Source organism: Asterias amurensis, chromosome 4 (genome assembly GCF_032118995.1).
Source record: "Asterias amurensis chromosome 4, ASM3211899v1".
Classification (NCBI taxonomy): domain Eukaryota; kingdom Metazoa; phylum Echinodermata; class Asteroidea; order Forcipulatida; family Asteriidae; genus Asterias; species Asterias amurensis.
The window spans coordinates 14,649,550-14,673,383 of NC_092651.1; the positions used below are offsets into that span (position 1 = coordinate 14,649,550).

At 37.8% G+C, this 23,834-nt stretch overlaps 1 long non-coding RNA gene and 1 pseudogene across 2 annotated transcripts in view; both read left to right on the forward strand.

The window, feature by feature from the left end:
• Positions 1 to 3,511, forward strand: part of LOC139936420 (uncharacterized) — a 35,235-nt pseudogene extending 31,724 nt beyond the window's left edge.
• Positions 3,512 to 4,228: 717 nt separating this feature from the next.
• Positions 4,229 to 23,834, forward strand: part of LOC139936723 (uncharacterized) — a 105,990-nt gene continuing 86,384 nt past the window's right edge. For both annotated transcript variants that reach the window (XR_011786005.1, XR_011786006.1), the window contains exons 1-5: positions 4,229 to 5,573; positions 9,252 to 9,391; positions 13,771 to 13,916; positions 15,287 to 15,547; positions 15,977 to 16,135. This is a non-coding gene — a long non-coding RNA (uncharacterized lncRNA). The remainder of the gene's footprint in view (positions 5,574 to 9,251; positions 9,392 to 13,770; positions 13,917 to 15,286; positions 15,548 to 15,976; positions 16,136 to 23,834) is intronic.

The window sequence follows — 23,834 nt, forward strand, 5'->3', positions numbered from 1 at the left end:
TGCCCAGTGAGACAATGCATTAAGCACAGACCCGAATAAGGGGAAAATTCCCCCCCTCCCCACATACAAATACAAAGACAGCTGTATTGAGCCAAAAGCATGATAAAGAACAAAGGGTCAAAATAACTGTTGAGATAATTGTAGAATTACTGATTACATAGTTAACCGTTTCATGGATTATTTATTTGAGTATTAATTTGATCATATGGACACATTTATTGTTCATTCATTTGTGAATGTTAACCACCCCAAAACAAGGTCACAATAGCATCCTCAAGCGTCCTCTTTCCAAATCAGAAAACTGTGGGCGTACGGTCTCTATTTTTTGTGTTACAACTAGTTTTAATTACGACAAATAGAAGAGTTAATACAACATTTAGGGAATTTCACCTAACAAGATATGAACAATTTTGAATAAAACATTTTGCAAACAATGTTTTGTTTATCAAACCAAATTCCTCCTAACTAATGCTCCATCTTTTTTCCAATTTGTTTGATCCCAGATGTGTCCAAAGCATGGGACAGATTTCCTGGAGTACAATTGCCGCTACTGCTGTTCAGTTGCTGTGTTCTTCTGCTTTGGTCGACCACACATTTCTGCAATGCTTGCCACGATGACTTACAAAGGATCACCAGCATTCCAAAGCCAGATCTTCCTCACTGCACTGCTGGTAAGAGTGTACTGGGGTTGGATAGGGAAGGATAGGGGGTGGAACATGAGTGATAGTTGAAGTGTTGGTCGCTCCAACCCTTCAACTATGGATCGATAGAGAATTAAGCCTGGTTCATACTTTCTGTGAATGTAAAGCGTTTTTGATGTCTCATGGCTGTTTTTGCACCCAATGTTTCACACTAGTTGAACACAATTCATCTGTTGCGATTAATTTGTTGCAGGAAATATGAACCAGGCTTCATACTTGAAGGGTTGGGGTGGATGGATTGATAGGGTTTGAGTTGGACTGAAGATTGTTGGGAAAATTTCATGGTACATAAAATTATATGCACTGCATGTATCTGAAATCTGATTGCCTTGTGATTTACTGACATGTCAGCTCAAAGACTTTGTCTGTCAAAAAAAAGTTTGCAGCTGCCAACATGTTCCCACATCTTAAGAGCTCATCTGCCATCCTGCCAAGTTGTTTCGGGTACCAAGAAAAAGAGTTTAGCTATTTAGTATAGTGTCCGCACAAAAGAACATTGATAAAAAAAAAACATATAAAAATGATGTTATACAATTGAGCCATGTAAAATCGACTTTTGAGATGGACTATGGCCATGTCCGAAACAATGACTTTTGCTACAGCTACGGCTAGAATGCGCACCTCTGCCTATTCTTCAACACTGTCAGCAACACTGATCTAGCCACAGCAGTAGCCAAAGTCACCGTTTTGAACACAGCTTAAGGCTGGACTTTCAAATTGGGATATGCATGATGTCACTCGATATTAGTGTGTACAAACTGGTCGATTAGTTCCATTAGAATTAAAGACATTCCTGCCAGAATTTTACGCCAAACCGATTGCTTTTTTTTTTACATGATGACTACTATGTTTGCTGCATATCAGTCATCAGTACGTTGGAATGATAAATCAGGAATGCGTTAAAATAGGCACTTATACTGTCTGCACAATGTGCTTGATTTACAGCATTCAGAAAGAGTTAGGTTAGAACTAGTCCTTGGAGATATTAAAAACTTAAGGCTAGTCCTAAGTGAGGACGAGTAACTCAACCTATTCTGGAAATAAAAGAAGTCTTAACTTGTGAAATCCACCCCTGGTCACTTAAGACCGGTACAGGTGTAGATACAGAAGGCCGCAAAACAGTTTGTCGATGAACCTTCAGGGAACCATTCCCCACCTATTCACATTGGGGAGGTCGACAAATTTTCATATCTGCACAATTCCAAAGAAAAGCAGCCAAATTTACTAAGCATAAAAAATCTTTGCTTTGCAGATAGACAGGTTACTAGCTCCCTAAAATGCCATGTGATTGTATATTGCTTGTGATCGGTTCCCTGCATACAGTTTCTTAGCGACATTTGTTCCTGCTAAGCACAGTTAACATGTGGATGTGTGTGTTTGTACATTGATGCTCCTTTCTGTTGGGAGACTATATCTATGTCCTTCTTTATACAAATTGTCAGAAAAATTGCCAGTGTGTAAGTTGTAAGTTGTAAAATGTGGACGTTGTGGTGTGGGAAGTTAAAACAAAAAGCAGGAATTGAGAAAGTGTAAATATCAAATAAACGTACATATAAATGAAAACATTTCGGACAGTGATTTGTTGTATTGTTATTCAGAAAGAGTAGGGTATAGACCTTTATCATGGTGCAGCCATGTTGAAGTTTTCCCCTTGACGTCAATGTAACCAAACCGAGGCTTGGTGAACAAACCAGTCTGGTTCCTATTTGCAAAATTGTTATTATCATTCATAACTGTTATTCGATACAAGAAACATGACCAATATGGAGACAGCATGGTAAAGGTCTATTGTTCTTGGATATACAATTATAAAGCACCACTACATGAAGAACTACATCACACATTCCATCGTCTATAAACAGTTCTGAACAAAATAAACCACTGGAGAAACTGATTGGGTAACTTTGTAACTTTCTAAATGATTTGGGGGTTTGAACAATCATATTTATACACTTCTTGAATTTGCATGAAGAGCTCGTTAGCTAAACAAATTTATTTGATACAAATCTTTATACTTGGCATGAAGGACAATGTGGTGCAATCATTTCAGTGACTAATTATTCGTAAAATTTGGCCAATCGCAGTCTGGCTAGACGTTGACCTGTAATTAGCTGGACAGGTTTGGACACTGGCCTTTTAGCTCATTCCACCAGTGATTAAACTATGGTGCAATTCTTATCAAATGTGGGGTTTTATGTTTAAATTTCTGTTTGTGTGTGGGAAGTAATTGGTAACGTGGTCTATCGACTAATCACAGCTGTGTCTCGACTAATCAAAGCTGTGTCTTTTGAAGAAACCCAATGATTTTGAGTAAACGTTTACTCATTGTTTATCATCAATCTGGGGAAGGGGGGAGGGGGAAGATGCATGAAAAATAACATGGAAGTCTCTTGTCCCTGAAAAAAGTTTGTGTAATTTATCAATTTCTTCAGGGGCTATGGAAATAATTGTGGCCTTGTGTCTGGTAACCAGTTTCTGTTAAGCTATACTTTTCTGTGCTTAGCAAGTTTTCTTGCTTACAGGCAAAACAAAGAAAGGCTAGATTTGTGAACAAAAATAGTAGGTGCATACATGTACATTTGCGGGTGATGCATCGCCAAAATTGCCAAAAATTTTGAGACCGTTAATTGTAAATAGCGCCCTCTGTTGATGGATTATTACAACCAGCCTTCGGATCCTCACAGCAGACAATACATGAGCTTAGATAAATACAAATACTTGGCAAAAACCATTGGATTATATAATAAAGTACCGGTATATTTAGTTGTGACTGTATGCTTAACAGCATTAGTTCCCTAAAAATTAAAGAAGGCAGAATTTTTTAGTGAGATGCATTAAAAACCACAAAAGTTTCATTCCCAGACAATCGTTGGCGTCTAAGATTTTATTTGTTACAAAGTATTACTACTTGAATATACATTCCTTTACTGATACAACATTGTTGTATTTATTTTTAGAAATTAGATAACTTTACTTGCTTTATTATGCCCTTATTGTTGTCTTGTGATGTGGGCAGCCTACCATAATATTGGTTGTCATCTTATTTATTTGGCATAATCAAAACACCAGCGCGTGCATGTTGTACGATTGACACTGGCAATTGAATCGAACTTAAGATTTGTAGGTAAAGAAAAGTAGGTTTACCTTTCCGTTATAGAGGCTTGTGTGTGTATTACATGTAATAGGCTATCTCAACATGCCCAATCCTATTCAACATCCAAAAAGCTAACGGACGACATTTTGCACACCTGCACATTCCTTTACATAATTGTTGTTCTAGTATGCAAATCAGGAAAACTTGACATCAAGCCAAAGTTGTTGTCACCCACGTGTGTGTATGAGATGTGACAGCATAAGTGAGCAATGGGCGGGGCTTATTTTCCACTTGCCTTTACTAGGCATTCGATTGGCCGAAATTCGGCATACCAGCGATAACGGAACGGGTTTCCTTTATTTTATGCAAACATGCGGTTTGTCGAATTGCTCATTTTTTGGAAGAGATGCCATTTCTAGAAAAGTGTCAGCACAAAGAGGGTGTGTGTGCTGCAGCTATAGTGCTTTAAACGCACGTGGGTTTGTTTTGGAGAAAGCTGAATTTTTATGTGACTCGGACCCGTCTACCCCCATGTTCGGACTGTTGTTCCACCTTTCCACCACCGGCCAGGGGACATTTTTATTCTCTTTGGAATGAATATGTGGCTCACATTTGGGCGAACATTCTGTGTTGAGTTTGCAACCGGCTTTGAGAGTTCTACACGAGGTTTGGCAGTGCCCTTGAGAACTAGGCAACGAACGTCTGCACCTTGAACTTACAAAACAAACTGTCGGCCGACTTCATTGTGGAACTCTTGGCTGTGCGAATTCCACGGAGTTTAGCCTGAAGACTGTAGCCAACAGTTAGACTAACTTCACTGGCCTCATATAGGCCAAGAACCGCAGGATGGGGGCCATCTATTTTCTACTCTTTGGAACAGATTTATTGCTCAAATTTGGGCGACAATTCTGTGTTGAGTTTGCAAACGGCTTTGAGAGTTCTGCAACGTCGTTGTGGAACTCTTGGCTGTGCGAATTCCACGGAGTTTTGCCCGAAGACTGTAGCTGTAGCAATACGACCACTGGCCAGGGGAGCACGGAGACGGACGACATGACCGGGCGGAGACACGAGCATGAAGGGGAGAGAGACACCAAACACACGGCATGCATTCAAACACGCGCATTGCCTCTGGAGGCCGAGACCACAGTCAGCAGTTTCGACAAGACCTCAGTCGTAGTGGGAGCGTTTCAGCAAGGGCAAGTAGTGTTCCTTCATGCGAATTTTCTTTCCAAAGATCAAAAATAGAAATAAACATGAACTTCAAATACTTCAGACATGATCTTTTGGAAGAATTTCAGAGAGGACGGTGATAATTCAGTTTGTCTAATGAGCGATTAGTACTTCAATTGAACTGATTTTTCCTTTGTTCACCGAACTCTTCACACTTGGTATATGAACTCTAATCAAGGAAATGTGGACTAAACTTCTTCTATTGTACCAAACTTTTCAAACCTTGGTAGGCCTATAATGAACTCTGTGCCTAACCAAGGAAATGTAAACTTAACTTTTTTTTAAACCTTTTTTTGTTGTACTAAACTCTTATGAACTCAAAGTGCCTGAATTTATGAACCTACAAACTCTACTCTGTAACATGCACTGACTATTATCATGTGAAGAGACTTTCTTCAATGAACAAAGTTCAACCCTTACTTGCATGCCGTGTGTCTGCTGTGTTGTCTATGGATTGACTGTGTGTGTGTGTTTTGTCTATGGATATGTGGTGTGTGCTTCGCCAGTGTCTACCAGTCTATGGAAGAGATGAACACATCATCAGTTGGGTAAGCTCATTCATTTCAAGATTCAATGGATGGAGGTAAGCGAAGAACTAACAGTTTCCTCCCAATATTCTCCTCATTTTTTTTCATAAAAAAACCCCAAACATAATATAGGTGCTGGTTGATGTTGGTCAACGTTAATTTACCTTCCTTTGTGATGATGCCACTATGGCATCTAGTTCTAATGGTCTGTCTTGTATTGCATATGGTCGTAGCCAGTGATGCAAACAATAAGTTTTTTTGGGCAGAAGTTTTCGTGGGCTGTGAAGGACCAGTGTTTGACATGTTAAGTTTCTTCAATGTAATACTTAAATACTGGCATAATAATAAAAAGCCAAAGAAGTTTTGCATTTTTTTTTATTAATTGTGGAAACACGAACTCCCCACATCATTTCTTTTACCACCTTTGGTATATGAAAATCAATTTTAATGACATCAACAAACATTCTCTTAATTAGGTTTTTGTTTGTTAAAGCTAAATGGTTTTCTCTTCAAACACATATATTAAAAATCTTTACTCGTGGACCTTTGGAAAACTTAGCTACATACATGTACCACATCAAGTAGAACGACTAATCTGAATGCTTTGACATTAACGACCGGATTAATTTAGTATAAAATTAGTCTAAAATAGAAACCATCTTAAGTTTGCAAGGAGTAGCAAGAAGTCACATTTATAAGCAGTAAGGGTGCCCTCTATTGTCAGAAAAGTAAATAAATGATTAATAAGTCAGTTCTACCATAAAAATAAACTTGATAAAATTCACTTCAGAGCATATATCATGTATCAGTATGCCTAAGTTTGTTATGAGTCGTGGGAATTGAAATTAGCATCAAACACCTCCTTTATTGTCAAAACTGAAAGAAATAATAGTGTTCTGCCATGAGCTCTTAAAAATGTGCTTTATATCTTGTAACCAATGCTTTTGCATCTGTTTTTATGTATTTATCATTGATAAATACTTCAAAAAGTTTGTAATGAGTAGGCTTACTGAGAATATATATGAGCACTCCCTCTATTGTCAAAATGATGAAAGTTCTGCCATAAGAATGAACTTAAGTTATAGGCACTGTATGCCTATCATGTATGCTTGCACGCCTGTGTTTATGTAAAGGCTATAAATTTACCTTTTGATAAAATTTAGTCTAGTAGACACAGTTTGTAAAGAGTTGCGGGAAGTAGCGCTAGGAAGACCACGCCCTCTATTGTCAGAGTGACAAATGAATAAAGTTAGGCCGTTTTGTGTCTCTGTTTAGGGTTAACTTGAAAAAGTTTGTAATGAGTTTGTAATGAGTACCTGGAATATCTAACATGAGCACCCCCTCTACTGTCAGAATGATGAAAGTGCTGCCATAAAGAATGAACTTTGTATAAAGTGAAGTTATAGGGCCTTTAGGCCTACCATGTATGCTTGCATGCCTTGTTTAATGTAAAGGATATACATTTATCTTTTGATACATTTTAGTCTAGTAGACACAGTTTGTAAAGAGTAGCGGGAAGTAGCGCTAGGATGACCACGCCCTCTATTGCCAGAGTGACAAATGAATAAAGTTAGGCCATTTTGTGTCCGTGTTTAGGGTTAACCTGAAAAAAGTTGTAATGAGTTTGTAATGAGTACCTGGAATATCTTGAGCACCCCCTCTATTGTCAGAATGACAAAAGTTCTGCCGTAAGAACAAAGTTCTAGGGCCTATATCATGTATGGTTGCACGCCTGTGCTTTGTGTTAAGGCTTACATTTATCTTAGTTATAAAGAATAGTATTATTACTCCAAATTAGGTCATTGAAATTAAATTAATGGTGTATATTGTGTTTACTTGCGTGTCAAAGTTGGTGCAAAGACTAGCTTTTATCTCTCAAAACACACTTAACAAGAGTATTATTACCCAATTAATTAAGTCTAGTTTAATCTAGTAGACACCACCATATTTTGTAATGAGACGTTGGAGTTTGCATGAGCATCAAGCATTAGCCACTCCCTTTCTGCCATGAACTCCTCAAAAATTTGGTTCTAGGGTCATGTATGCTTGTGCATCTGTGCTTATGTTAAGGCTAGTGATTATATTTGATGAATACATCAAAGAGAATACTTAAAAGTTATATAACCTGCAGTACTTGCAGTTTATCCCACATCAATTGACGGAAATATACCACCAGGATTTAAATTGAACACTTGAGTAAATGGGGAATTCCTTAAAGGCAGTGGACACTATTGGTAATTACTCAAAATAATTGTTTGCATAAAACCTTTCTTGGTGACGAGTAATAGGGAGAGGTTGATGGTATAAAACATCGTGAGAAACGGCTCCCTCTGAAGTGAAGTAGTTTTCGAGAAATAAGTAATGTTCCACGAATTTGATTTAGAGACCTCAAATTTATAACTTGAGGTCTCAAAACTAACCATCTAAATGCACACAACTTGGTGTGACAAGGGTGGCTTTTTCTTCTATTATTATTTTGCAACTTCGATGACCGTTTGAGCTCAAATTTTCACAGGTTTGTTATTTGATGCATATGTTGAGATACACCAACTGTGAAGGCTAGTCTTTGACAATTACTAATAGTGTCCACTGCCAGAGATAGTGAAACAAAGATATTATATTTATTCACCTTACAATAGGGTATACATTATCAAGGGGGCAATACGTCAATATTATGTTTTGTCTAGTGAAATTATACTACATGTAGGTGGGACTAAGTGTGGTGATGACCCACTAGGCTAGAGTTCACAGTAAACGGCTGTCAAAGCGAGGACAGTGGCTGGCGCAGTGTTTAGGGGATTCCTACTAGTGGAGCAAGCCCTTGGGATAACAGTCTCTGTGTGTTGGGTTGTTCCTTAACCCAAACAGAGCGAGCTTTCCCTAAACAATCCTCAAGGATCCAATGATCCAATCCAGTCCTCCCTCCTCCAGTCGTCCACTGTTTCTCCTGATGAGATCCAGTAGTTCCTTGGAGTGCATCCCAAGTCTGTCACTTAGATTTGGGCAAAACATGCTCTTTTATATGCTCTACTAAGCCCCTCCCATGATCACTGCTTCATTTACAAAACTCTCCTATTGGCTAAAACAATGTGTAAAGAAAATGGGTAACACAACAAAAAAGTACAGTGACTAAAAGCTTAAACAATACACTCATAAACTCATGACTCTCCAACATGAACCCTGGTCAGTGACTACAACTTTTACAAGTAAATGCATACTCACACACAATATAAAGATACACCATATAGTGTAAAAAGCCCGGTCACACAGGCCCCGATAACGATAACAAGAACGATAACAATAAAAATGCACGCTCACGATTGGTTGAATTGCTCCACGCAGAATATGCCCACGCTCATTCAACCAATCGAGGGCGTGCATTTTTATTGTATCGTTTTCGTTCTCGTTATCGGGCCTGTGTGACCGAGCCTTAAACCAGCAACCCCAGTTTGAAAATTTGATACACTGGAAACCATAAATAGCCTTGGGCAAAGAATCACTGTCTGGGGAAAAAGGGTTCTCCCAAGAATGTTTACATTACAATTACCTTAATGACCCATGGGAGTTAAAGGGTCCTAGCTCTGTGGTTAAACCAGTGAGTGGAATCTACATACAAAATTTCATGTGCTCTATGGTTACAACAAACTGATACATGAATGCATAGACTTGGAAAAATAACCATTTCGTTTCACTGTCAAGAGCCAACGATGTAAACAATTCAAGACCCTGATGAATCTCCACAAGTTGGACTCTCTCAATATGATGCAGAAGATGGACTGCAGTAGAGACAACCAAAGTTGATCTCCACTAGTTACCAAAGTCATGGATCTGATTGGAAGGTAAAATACACCACTCATCAATAGATAATGGATTGCACATGATGTCATTGACCATCAAAAATCGTGCACGCGTATAAAGGTATTGACCAAGAGTTGTGTGCATCTCGGACACGTGTGCACTTATCCAGTGTTTATAATTAAGTATTGCGGTTGATGACGCTATGTGCAATCCACCTATAGACCACTCTCAGATGATGTCACTATTTGATCACTCACCATGCTGGAGTACTCTAAATGAATACAACAGTTTTCCTGAATATCTATCAAGTGCAGCTTAGGGTGGCCTCTGCTACAACTTGTACCCATCTATAACTGCATTTGGTAGAGAGCATAACATGAAAGCAAAACTTCAGCTCTAACACCTGCATCATCATCTGTAAGACACCAAAAACACACAATCAGCTCAGCCAGCCTTTTATTCATGATAAAGTCTCTGCTAAAACTCTTTAAAAAAACTGCTTCAGGATTTGATTTTCTTTAATTAAACTGGTGTACATTAAATCAATTTGGACCTCAAATTTTAATTTCTATTAATTTACTAAATAGAGATATAAACAGTTGGCATGGTTTGTTTTACATCATTTTAGTGGTGACTATGTACTGCGCATTTTAACAAACGTGTGAAATCTTGAATTGATTGTTGACATTCTTTTTTTTTCTCACTTTGTTCTAAACTCAACAAGTTCTGGAAATGAAATGTCCTATGCAAAACTTAACACCTTTTTCAGACTGATTTCCCTGGTCTTATACAAATATTTTTTACTGGTGCTCTAAACTTTGTCGGGTGAGCCCCTGACAAGAGCTATTATCGAACGATCACTCGCCCTCTTGTGGTGACATCATGCACCTCGGGCCAGCCCCAAGTGACCCAGTCGTTCCACAAACAGGGCACTTTGGGCTGACTTGGGTGAGCCCCTAGAAACAGTGGTGACGTTAAAGCTTTTTGAACGTACCAGGGGCAGAGCGGGGATCGACCCAGGGAAGGTATCGAAGGCATAGTGTTATTGTAAACAGTACTATTGTGTTTTTAACTACAGTACTAAGTACACTGTACACTCAGTTATGCTGTGCTCTTTGGGCTTAAAACAGTACTGCTACTGTTTATTTATGAAGCGATACAGCGATACATATCCAGAGAAGTGTCAAGATGAGAAGATAAGGCAAGAATAAACAAGAAGACTGGATTGGGCTCACAGTGCATTTATTTTGCACTGGGCTAGCCAGAAGGTCTGTCAAGGAGAGCAGACTAGAGAAGAACTAATGACCGAAAGGGAAAATAGGACATTTATACATTGGTCAGTGCATGGAGTAAGAACAGTGTGACATGGTCATAGGGTACGTTCAGACGTGGGGATAAACCCATTAATCCAAAATTGGTAAACTAACCCTACTTCAGAGATGCCAAGTCCAGAGCCCAGCTATGCATGGGATTTTTCAAAGCTCAACCCCCCCCCCCCCACCCTCGAATAAAAAAAATTGCCAGTTTTAGAAGGCCTTTCGATAAAAAAATATATATATTTTTTTTTATAAAAAAAAAAATCAGAAATTTAATTGTGGACAAAAAAGTGTTCCAAAATGCATCAAAAACCTCTTCATAATAATTAAAACTAACATGAGGTACACAGAATATGTTGATGGTTAATGTGGATGTACGATTGTGTCAGATTATTTCCGTCAAAACTAAAAAAAAAATGACTAAAAAAGATGTCCAAAATCCTCTGCTCACTTGCTCTGCCTGTTGTGTCTTCGCTAGTGGAGCGCATTTAACGAGTTTGCTAAAACGAATCGGGAAAAACTTGTGCGCAATAAGCGTTTTGCGCTCTGCCGAATTTGTTGAACCTGCTGGAAGAGCAAAAGCGTGCACAATATACAAATTTGTGCTCTGTTTGTACAAAGCTTGTACAAAAAAATAATGATTCTGATAAACTGCGTGCAATCTGAAGATTGTGCAAACATTGTAGATTGCGTTTTTTGTACACACGAGCGTGATTTAGCAATGCATGATGTTAATTTTAATTTTTTTTCCTGGTCTGGCCCCAATGCGTGAGAAAATGGTTGCTGTGCATGTGAGCGTGAGACAGAGCCCAAATGCGTGAGTCTCACACCTAATGCGTGGGACTTGGTAGGTCTGCAATTCAAATGAGACACTACACAACCATACACACACAAATGGGAAACTACACAACCATACACAATTAAGGGGTAACTACACAACCATACACAAGTCAATGGGACACATCACAACCATACACAAGTCAATGGGACACTTCACAACCATACACAAGTCAATGTGACACTTCACAACCATACACAAGTCAATGGGAATTAACACAACCATACACCAGTCAATGGGAAACTATACAACTATACACAAGTCAATGGGAAACTACACAACCATACACAAGTCAATGGGAATATACACAACCATACACAAGTCAATGGGAAACTTCACAACCATACACAAGTCAATGGGAAACTTCACAACCATACACAAGTCAATGGGACACTTCACAACCATACACAAGTCAATGGGACACTTCACAACCATACACAAGTCAATGGGACACTTCACAACCATGCACAAGTCAATGGGAATTGACACAACCATACACCATTCAATGGGAAATATACAACCATACACAAGTCAATGGGAAACTATACAACTATACACAAGTCAATGGGAAACTACACAACCATACACAAGTCAATGGGAATATACACAACCATACACAAGTCAATGGGAAACTACACAACCGTACACAAGTCATGGGGAATATACACAACCATACACAAGTCAATGGGAAACTTCACAACCATACACAAGTCAATGGGACACTTCACAACCATACACAAGTCAATGGGACACTTCACAACCATACACAAGTCAATGGGAAACTACACAACCATACACAAGTCAATGGGAATATACACAACCATACACAAGTCAATAGGAAACTACACAACCGTACACAAGTCAATGGGAATATACACAACCATACACAAGTCAATGGGAAACTTCACAACCATACACAAGTCAATGGGACACCTCACAACCATACACAAGTCAATGGGACACTTCACAACCATACACAAGTCAATGGGACACTTCACAACCATGCACAAGTCAATGGGAATTGACACAACCATACACCATTCAATGGGAAATATACAACCATACACAAGTCAATGGGAAACTACACAACTGTACACAAGTCAATGGGAATATACACAACCATACACAATTCCAGAGATGCCAAGTCCAGAGGCCAGCTGTGCGTGAGATTTTTCAAAGCTCAAAGGTTACGTCATCCTTGTGTATGGATCGACAGTGAGTACTAGCGTGTCTGTATGACCAAGCAAAACATCTGTCTCTCGCGTCTCTCTGCTGGCGGCCTTACCTTTATTTAGTCCCTGACAGTGCCGGTCCCCGGTGTTTCCCTTCGTCGAAAAGTTCCAAGTGGACATCGCAAGAGAACAAGTTTTTAGTACCACTTTTTGAAATTAACGCAGGTTTATGACAACGAACATGTTTTGCTTTTAACCAAGAAAGTGGCACATAAACACAGCTAGCTACACACACAGGACCGAGAATTAACACCAAAGTTTGGGTTCGAAAAACTAGGTGTACTAGTTCCTTCCCTCAACAACTTTATTTAACAGTGATAAGATCAAGCCAAATGTATTGGTACCAGACTAATTTTTGATTGAAAAACACTTTTGTTAAAGTAACATGAGCATGTGTGAAGGCTACGACTTCTCAACTATAGTTGTGAGATATTTCCAATTTAAATTTCACTCTCGAAAATAATTTGAAGCGTGTAATATTTGTTTCTTGATCGAGGACAGGGCGAATCAGAACTTCAGCTGGCACAGAAATGGAATTGCATGCTGTGGCCAAGGATATGAAGTGATTTGGCCGTATTTGTTGGGCTACATGATGACCGTGAGGTCCATATAGCGGATCGAAACCCTTTGGAAAACGCATGCACAATGTAATGAACTGGAACTAGCCATGGGGGTGGGGGGGGGGGGGGGCGCCCCGATGCAAGACCCAATATTCTACCTCATGGGCTAGTTTAGTCCGCTGGATGATGATAAACTTACTGTGAACGCAAGCCCATTTTGGATTAAGTCATTTTTATCTTTTGGACACCTGCGGTGCTTTGAATAAGGGTTAGTTTAACCATGGAGGTAGAAATCTCCATGGTTAAACTCCTCCTCTAAACCTACCAATAAAGGTGGCTAGAAGTCATTAAAATAAAAACACATAAATATTGTCAAATCCCAGACAGCCAGTCTGGACACAGTGATGTTTTTTCTCTTTCTAATCCTGTAGAGTACGTTTCACAAAAAGTGTAGAATTATTGTTTTTTCTTTAGCTTTGTCCGAGATCAAGAGAAGACACAAGATCAAGAGAAGACACCCAGGTAGAAGATCATGAAGTACCAGACTATTTCTCATGGAAGAAGCTAAATCTTGCTCTAACATCTGATGAACTCAAGTGAGTCCAGAAACAAGTCTACAAGTGAGTTATAATTTTAATGTAAATGTTTTACTTAAAATCTTCTGGCGGAGATCTTACCCCAAGTTCGTAGTCAGAAGTTGGAATCCATTGAAGGCTGCAGTCATGAGGTTTCATACTTAAAGCGGGCCCGGACCCCATGCTATAAATGGTATGTCCCCCCAGAGTAAAGAAGAATTGACGCCCCTGGTTTGTTGGAACATAGCTGTCGATGCTGTTTAAAAAAGAAAAACTTTTGTAGAATATTTAGTGCTGTATTTCCTTTTTGTTTTTTGTTAAATGAAATGCAATATGGGGTTACTATTTTTTTAAATTGCTGAAACTATCCCGCCTCCAAAAGGTTCATTTAAGTGCCAAATAATGGCTCAGAATAAACGACTAGAGCATCTAGGAGCCCAACAAAATCTGGGGCCCTTAAACGGGCTGCAGACCCCACGCCATGGTATGGCATACCGTGTCTCTGGCAAAACCCAGCACCCCTTGGAATAAAGTGCTCTTGTGGGCCCGGAGGTTTCATACCTCACCCTGAGGAAAATCATGTTTTTCCCTGACAGCTTACCTGTCTTGCATCAAGTAAAGCCTTTTAGGAGACAAATGTTCTGGTGAGTGTCGTGGCTGAGCGGTTAATTGCACCGAATTCAAACTCTGGTGTTTCTCAACAGCAGAGTGTGGGTTCGACTCCCCAGCCGTGACACTTGTGTCCTTAAGCAAGACACATAACCATTGCTTAGTCCTTCGGATGGGACGTAAAGACGTTCCATGTGTTGTGTAAACGCATGTAAAAGAACCCAGTGCACTTATTGAAAAGAGAAGGGGTTTGCCCCGGTGTTCCTGGCTGGATTGGCAGCATTTCGCGACACAGCACCTTGTAAACCATTACACGGTGCTTAAGGATTAGGTCTTATATCTCAAAAATCGCCCCACTCCTTGCAGTAATAATACCTGGCGCTTTGTATCCTGTGGCAAAAGGCGCGTTATAATCAGTTATTATTATTTATTATTACTATTTTGTTTGGGGTTCAAATGTTAAAGCGCCCCTGTACGCCAGAGGTTGTTCAAGGGAAGGTGTACATTTGGTGATCACTCTAAAGTTAATTGCAATTAAACCCTTGGTTAGAAGCCTTTATCAGTGTTTTTGGAAAAAAATGATCCAGAGAAACGTTACACTGTGAAGTAATGCAGAAAATGATCTGCCTTGATAAAATGTTTTCAGTAGTCCGTTCTGTATCATTTTGATAAAATTAATGAACATTTTTGACCCAAAATCTGAAAATGTTTTGATGCCGGCATGACAGATTTTAAAATTTTTTTACTAAAAATTACTCAAAGTTCTCAATAAATCTCAAATTATTTCTAACATACCCTTTCCACAGAGATTGTGTTCAGTATTCCGTTCTGTATCATTTGAAAACTTCATCCCTGTGCCACTGATGGGTGACTGATTTTCACTGGGTACTTCTCAAAAGTTTGTCTGTCTTCATGCCTACCGACTTCCCTTGATCTCATCAGCGAGTCAACCTTTAAGAGACAAACACTCTCTCTGTTGTACTGGAAACATTTTCAGCGTTGGAGAGTTTGGTCAGCCAACACTCAATAGCAGGCAGTGTTCAGCATTTTTGTTGTTGGAGATTTTGGTAAAGTGTTAGCCCACCCTCTCAACCATCGAAATGGTTCACAACAATAACATTTAGATGACTCGTGAAACTGTGTGAACTGAAAAGTGAAATTAAATTGATACAAGAAGTATTGTGTACTAGATACAGGCTTGAAATACTAGCATCGCACACTTTGGAGTGTTACACTTGAAATGTAATTGTACCAACATTTAAGACAATCTGTATTATCAAAATCTTAACACATTGAACTCACTTTGAGATATCGTAGCTACTTCCTGATTGCATTATTGAAATATACAGGATATAATTCATCCTTTAAACAAATTATTTGATCTTTTCTAAACAAAATCATTGGTTTTTAAGTAAAGCTTGGTCAGAAATCAGTGTAAGAATTCTTTCTGAACTGTTATTATAACACTGTTAGGTCATTTTCCCTACAAACTGCAGGTGAAAGCTGAGACAGGACAGTTGCCACCTCTACACCCTACGCCTCTTCTTCCCACCCTGCAATCTTGCCTGCACCATTCCACTTGTACTACTTGCTGCTCTCCATTTAGTCCAAGAGTCTCTGCGCCTCTGATGATGCATACGTCGTATAGCCTTAAGGTAATCCATGCTTACTTTTCTTTGCTTTCTCTGCTAGTAATCTTGATTATATATGCACATGTAATAACTCTTTTTCCCCATAAAAAGCAGAAGTCTTTGCAAATACTTTCAACAATGGCAACCAATGAGACAACACTTGGTTGATTTTGTCTTCCAATATTTAACTGGAACCTACTATAGAGGAAGTTTAATAAAGAACTTCACAAAAATCCAATTATATCTTGAACTTTTACTCATTAACATAGTCAGCACTGATAACATGTCTTCAGTAGTCTATTCTGTGTCGTTTGAAACCACAAAATCACCGAAAATTGTCTGACCCTAAATCTGAACATTGTCCCATGCCCGAATGGCAGATTTTTTCAGATTTTTTACTAAAAACTCAACATCAACAAATTCTCAATGTGTCTCAAACTTTGGTTGATTGACTCAGTCTGCACTGATGAAATGTCTTCAGTAAACTGTTCTGTTTCATTCGAAAACATAAAGACACCAAAAGTTGTTTGACCCCCAACTCTGAAAATTTGCCCATGCCAGTATTGTTCTCAGTAGTTGTCACAAAGCCGTGTTATCCCAAATACCAAAAATCAAAACTAAAGAAAACTGTTCCTCCAAGCACACCACAAAAATACAAATAAACGGTGACTTGTGAATTAACGCGTTTTATGCTAACTTATTTATTTACAATTGAGTATTTACACTTGGACCAATTTAACAAAGGAAAATAAAGTACAAATAAATTATTAAATTACGATGTCACAAATCAGTTCAACAATAATCCTTCAAAGTCTCGACGACTATTGGGCCATAAATTACTCTTCTGGCTTCCACCGCCCACTGCCTGCAATATAAGTTTGTTTCAAGTTTACATCACCAATCCTTCTCATCATTAGGCCCGGGAGTCTCTCCGGAGTCTGGACCGTCTGTCCTCTGCTGCACTGCCCTTGCATCCACCAAATTATTTATCTATCAGCTAAACAGCTATCGCTATACCCCTTGGCTATCGCCAAATACGACAGCAATACTTCGGCTATCGCGACTACATTAATACTTTAGGCTATCGCCAAACATTACTAGGCTATCGCCCAACATGACTCCACTACCTTAGGCTGGCGCCAATCGCTTCTTAGGCTAACACCAAACTGTGCTAATGCACTCCTCGAGATGCTGGACGGATCTGAACCTCAGACATTCCACTGCCCATAAGGTTCCCAATACATTACTAAGTAAGAAATAACTTACAAATGGAACCCTGTTAATACCATATATGGTCAATGAGGTAGGGCAACGCCCCAAACTTACATTTAGCTGTCTAGACATGTCCTGCACGTAACCAAATAATACCATAAACTACAGAGCCCTCTTGTGACAGTAGTCCTTTCTGTATCATTTGGAACCATAAACTCACCCAAAAATTTTGTAAAGCCGGCATCACTGTTTTTTCTGATGAATCTAAAAAAAGTTGTTGTTTACCCAGTCTCGACTGATGAAATGTATTGAGTAGTCCAAACTCTGTATCATTGAGAACCATAAAACCAAAGGAAATTTGTTGACCTCAAATCAGAAATTTTTTACCATACCCGCATAGTCGATTTTTTTCAGTTCAAACCCAAAACCCAAATTTACAAAATTCTGAATAAATCTCAAACTTTTGCTCGTTTACCCATCCCACACTGATAAAATGTGTTCAGTTGTCATTTCTTTATCATTTGAAACCATAAAATCACCCAAAATTTGTTGACCCGAAATCTGAAAATTTTGTGATGCCGGCATCACAGATTTTTTTATAATTTTGGCCCAAAAACCCAAACTTACAAAATGCTCAATAAATCTCAAACTTTTGCTTGTTAACCCATCCCACACTGATGAAATGTGTTCAGTAGTGCTTTCTGTATCATTTGAAACCATAAAATCACCCAAAATTTGTTGACCCGAAATCTGAAAATTTTGTGATGCCGGCATCACAGATTTCTTATAATTTTGGCCCTAAAACCCAAACGTCCAAAATGCTCAATAAATCTCAAACTTTTGCTCGATTACCCATCCCACACTGATGAAATGTGTTCAGTAGTCCTTTCTGTATCATTTGAAACCATAAAATCACTGAAAATTTGTTGACCTGAAATCTGAAAATTTTGTGATGCCGGCATCACAGATTTTTTTAATTTTGGCCCAAAAACCCAAACCTCCAAAATGCTCAATAAATCTCAAACTTTTGCTTGATTACCCATCCCACACTGATGAAATGTGTTCAGTAGTCCTTTCTGTATCATTTGAAAACATAAAATCACCCAAAATTTGTTGACCCGAAATCTGAAAATTTTGTGATGCCGGCATCACAGATTTTTTAAATTTTGGCCCAAAAACCCAAACCTCCAAAATGCTCAATAAATCTCAAACTTTTGCTTGATTAGCTATCCCACACTGATAAAATGTGTTCAGTAGTCCTTTCTGTATCGTTTGAAACCATAAAATCACTGAAAATTTGTTGACCCGAAATCTGAAAATTTTGTGATGCCGGCATCACAGATTTTTAAAATTTTGGCCCAAAAACCCAAACCTCCAAAATGCTCAATAAATCTCAAACTTTTGCTCGATTACCCATCCCACACTGATGAAATGTGTTCAGTAGTCCTTTCTGTATCATTTGAAACCATAAAATCACTGAAAATTTGTTGACCCGAAATCTGAAAATTTTGTGATGCCGGCATCACAGATTTTTTAAATTTTGGCCCAAAAACCCAAACGTCCAAAATGCTAAATAAATCTCAAACTTTTGCTTGATTACCCATCCCACACTGATGAAATGTGTTCAGTAGTCCTTTCTGTATCATTTGAAACCATAAAATGACCAAAAATTTGTTGACCCGAAATCTGAAAATTTTGTGATGCCGGCATCACAGATTTTTTTATAATTTTGGCCCAAAAACCCAAACTTACAAAATGCTCAATAAATCTCAAACTTTTGCTCGATTACCCATCCCACACTGATAAAATGTGTTCAGTAGTCCTTTTTGTATCATTTCAAACCATAAAATCACCCAAAATTTGTTGACCCGAAATCTGAAAATTTTGTGATGCCGGCATCACAGATTTTTTATAATTTTGGCCCTAAAACCCAAATTTAAAAAATGCTCAATAAATCTCAAACTTTTGCACGATTAGCTATCCCACACTGATGAAATGTGTTCAGTAGTCCTTTCTGTATCATTTGAAACCATAAAATCACCCAAAATTTGTTGACCCGAAATCTGAAAATTTTGTGATGCCGGCATCACAGATTTTTTTATAATTTTGGCCCAAAAACCCAAACTTACAAAATGCTCAATAAATCTCAAACTTTTGCTTGTTAACCCATCCCACACTGATAAAATGTGTTCAGTAGTCCTTTCTGTATCATTTGAAACCATAAAATGACCAAAAATTTGTTGACCCGAAATCTGAAAATTTTGTGATGCCGGCATCACAGATTTTTTATAATTTTGGCCCTAAAACCCAAACTTAAAAAATGCTCAATAAATCTCAAACTTTTGCTCGAATAGCTATCCCACACTGATAAAATGTGTTCAGTAGTCCTTTCTGTATCATTTGAAACCATAAAATCACCCAAAATTTGTTGACCCGAAATCTGAAAATTTTGTGATGCCGGCATCACAGATTTTTTATAATTTTGGCCCTAAAATCCAAACATAAAAAATGCTCAATAAATCTCAAACTTTTGCTTGATTAGCTATCCCACACTGATAAAATGTGTTCAGTAGTCCTTTCTGTATCGTTTGAAACCATAAAATCACTGAAAATTTGTTGACCCGAAATCTGAAAATTTTGTGATGCCGGCATCACAGATTTTTAAAATTTTGGCCCAAAAACCCAAACCTCCAAAATGCTCAATAAATCTCAAACTTTTGCTCGATTACCCATCCCACACTGATGAAATGTGTTCAGTAGTCCTTTCTGTATCATTTGAAACCATAAAATCACTGAAAATTTGTTGACCCGAAATCTGAAAATTTTGTGATGCCGGCATCACAGATTTTTTAAATTTTGGCCCAAAAACCCAAACGTCCAAAATGCTAAATAAATCTCAAACTTTTGCTTGATTACCCATCCCACACTGATGAAATGTGTTCAGTAGTCCTTTCTGTATCATTTGAAACCATAAAATGACCAAAAATTTGTTGACCCGAAATATGAAAATTTTGTGATGCCGGCATCACAGATTTTTTTATAATTTTGGCCCAAAAACCCAAACTTACAAAATGCTCAATAAATCTCAAACTTTTGCTCGATTACCCATCCCACACTGATAAAATGTGTTCAGTAGTCCTTTTTGTATCATTTCAAACCATAAAATCACCCAAAATTTGTTGACCCGAAATCTGAAAATTTTGTGATGCCGGCATCACAGATTTTTTATAATTTTGGCCCTAAAACCCAAATTTAAAAAATGCTCAATAAATCTCAAACTTTTGCACGATTAGCTATCCCACACTGATGAAATGTGTTCAGTAGTCCTTTCTGTATCATTTGAAACCATAAAATCACCCAAAATTTGTTGACCCGAAATCTGAAAATTTTGTGATGCCGGCATCACAGATTTTTTTATAATTTTGGCCCAAAAACCCAAACTTACAAAATGCTCAATAAATCTCAAACTTTTGCTCGATTACCCATCCCACACTGATAAAATGTGTTCAGTAGTCCTTTCTGTATCATTTGAAACCATAAAATGACCAAAAATTTGTTGACCCGAAATCTGAAAATTTTGTGATGCCGGCATCACAGATTTTTTTAATTTTGGACCAAAAATCCAAACTTACAAAATTCTCCATGAATCTCAAACTGTTGCTCGTTTACCCATCCCACACAGATAAAATGTATTCAGTAGTCCTTTCTGTATCATTTGAAACCATAAAATCACCCAAAGTTTGTTGACCCGAAATCTGAAAATTTTGTGATGCCGGCATCACAGATTTTTTATTATTTTGGACCAAAAATCCAAACTTACAAAATTCTCAATAAATCTTTTACTTTTGCTCGTTTACCCATCCCATACGGATAAAATGTGTTCAGTAGTCCTTTCTGTATCATTTGAAACCATAAAATCACCCAAAATTTGAAGACCTGAAATCTGAAAATTTTGTGATGCCGGCGTCACAGATTTTTTTGTTTTGGACCAAAAATCCAAACTTACAAAATTCTCCATGAATCTCAAACTGTTGCTCGTTTACCCATCCCACACAGATAAAATGTTTTCAGTAGTCCTTTCTGTATCATTTGAAACCATAAAATCACCCAAAATTTGTTGACCCGAAATCTGAAAATTTTGTGATGCCGGCATCACAGATTTTTTTAATTTTGGACCAAAAACCCAAATTTACAAAATTCTCAATAAATCTCATACTTTTGCTCGTTTACCCATCCCACACAGATAAAATGTGTTCAGTAGTCCTTTCTGTATCATTTGAAACCATAAAATCACCCAAAATTTGTTGATCCGAAATCTGAAAATGTTGAGATGCCGGCATCACAGATTTTTTTTATTTTTGACCAAAAATCCAAACTTACAAAATTCTCCATGAATCTCAAACTGTTGCTCGTTTACCCATCCCACACAGAAAAAATGTGTTCAGTAGTCCTTTCTGTATCATTTGAAACCATAAAATCACCCAAAATTTGATGACCTGAAATCTGAAAATTTTGTGATGCCGCCATCACAGATTTTTTTAATTTTGGACCAAAAATCCAAACTTACAAAATTCTCAATAAATCTCAAACTTTTGCTCGTTTACCCATCCCACACAGATAAAATGTGTTCAGTAGTCCTTTCTGTATCATTTGAAACCATAAAATCACCCAAAATTTGTTGACCCGAAATCTGAAAATTTTGTGATGCTGGCATCACAGTTTTTTTTTATTTTGGACCAAAAATCCAAACTTACAAAATTCTCAATAAATCTCATACTTTTGCTCGTTTACCCATCCCACACAGATAAAATGTGTTCAGTAGTCTGTTCTGTATCATTTGAAACCATAAAATCACCCAATATTTGATGACCCGAAATCTGAAAATTTTGTGATGCCGGCATCACAGATTTTTCTTATTTTGGACCAAAAATCCAAACTTACAAAATTCTCCATGAATCTCAAACTGTTGCTCGTTTACCCATCCCACACAGATAAAATGTATTCAGTAGTCCTTTCTGTATCATTTGAAACCATAAAATCACCCAAAATTTGTTGACCCGAAATCTGAAAATTTTGTGATGCCGGCATCTCAGATTTTTTTTATTTTGGACCAGAAATCCAAACTTACAAAATTCTCAATAAATCTCATACTTTTGCTCGTTACCCATCCCATACAGATAAAATGTGTTCAGTAGTCCTTTCTGTATCATTTGAAACCATAAAATCTCCCAAAATTTGTTGACCCGAAATCTGAAAATTTTGTGATGCCGGCATCACAGATTTTTAAAATTTTGGCCCAAAAACCCAAACCTCCAAAATGCTCAATAAATCTCAAACTTTTGCTTGTTAACCCATCCCACACTGACAAAATGTGCTCAGTAGTCCTTTCGGTATCATTTGAAACCATAAAATCACCCAAACTTTGTTGACCCGAAATCTGAAAATTTTGTGATGCCGGCATCACAGATTTTTTGGATTTTGGACCAAAAACCCAAACCTCCAAATTGCTCAATAAATCTCAAACTTTTGCTCGATTAGCTATCCCACACTGATAAAATGTGTTCAGTAGTCCTTTCTGTATCATTTGAAACCATAAAATCACTGAAAATTTGTTGAACCGAAATCTGAAAATTTTGTGATGCCGGCATCACAGATTTTTTAAATTTTGGCCCAAAAACCCAAACCTCCAAAATTCTCAATAAATCTCATACTTTTGCTCGTTTACCCATCCCATACAGATAAAATGTGTTCAGTAGTCCTTTCTGTATCATTTGAAACCATAAAATCTCCCAAAATTTGTTGACCCGAAATCTGAAAATTTTGTGATGCCGGCATCACAGATTTTAAAAATTTTGGCCCAAAAACCCAAACCTCCAAAATGCTCAATAAATCTCAAACTTTTGCTTGTTAACCCATCCCACACTGATAAAATGTGTTCAGTAGTCCTTGCTGTATCATTTAAAACCATAAAATCACTGAAAATTTGTTGACCCGAAATCTGAAAATTTTGTGATGCCGGCATCACAGATTTTTTAAATTTTGGCCCAAAAACCCAACCGTCCAAAATGCCCAATAAATCTCAAACTTTTGCTTGTTAACCCATCCCACACTGATAAAATGTGTTCAGTAGTCCTTTCTGTATTATTTGAAACCATAAAATCACTGAAAATTTGTTGACCCGAAATCTGAAAATTTTGTGATGCCGGCATCACAGATTTTTTATAATTTTGGCCCTAAAACCCAAACTTAAAAAATGCTCAATAAATCTCAAACTTTTGCTCGATTAGCTATCCCACACTGATAAAATGTGTTCAGTAGTCCTTTCTGTATCATTTGAAACCATAAAATCACTGAAAATTTGTTGACCCGAAATCTGAAAATTTTGTGATGCCGGCATAACAGATTTTTTAATTTTTGGCCCAAAAACCCAAACCTCCAAAATGCTCAATAAATCTCAAACTTTTGCTCGATTACCCATCCCACACTGATGAAATGTGTTCAGTAGTCCTTT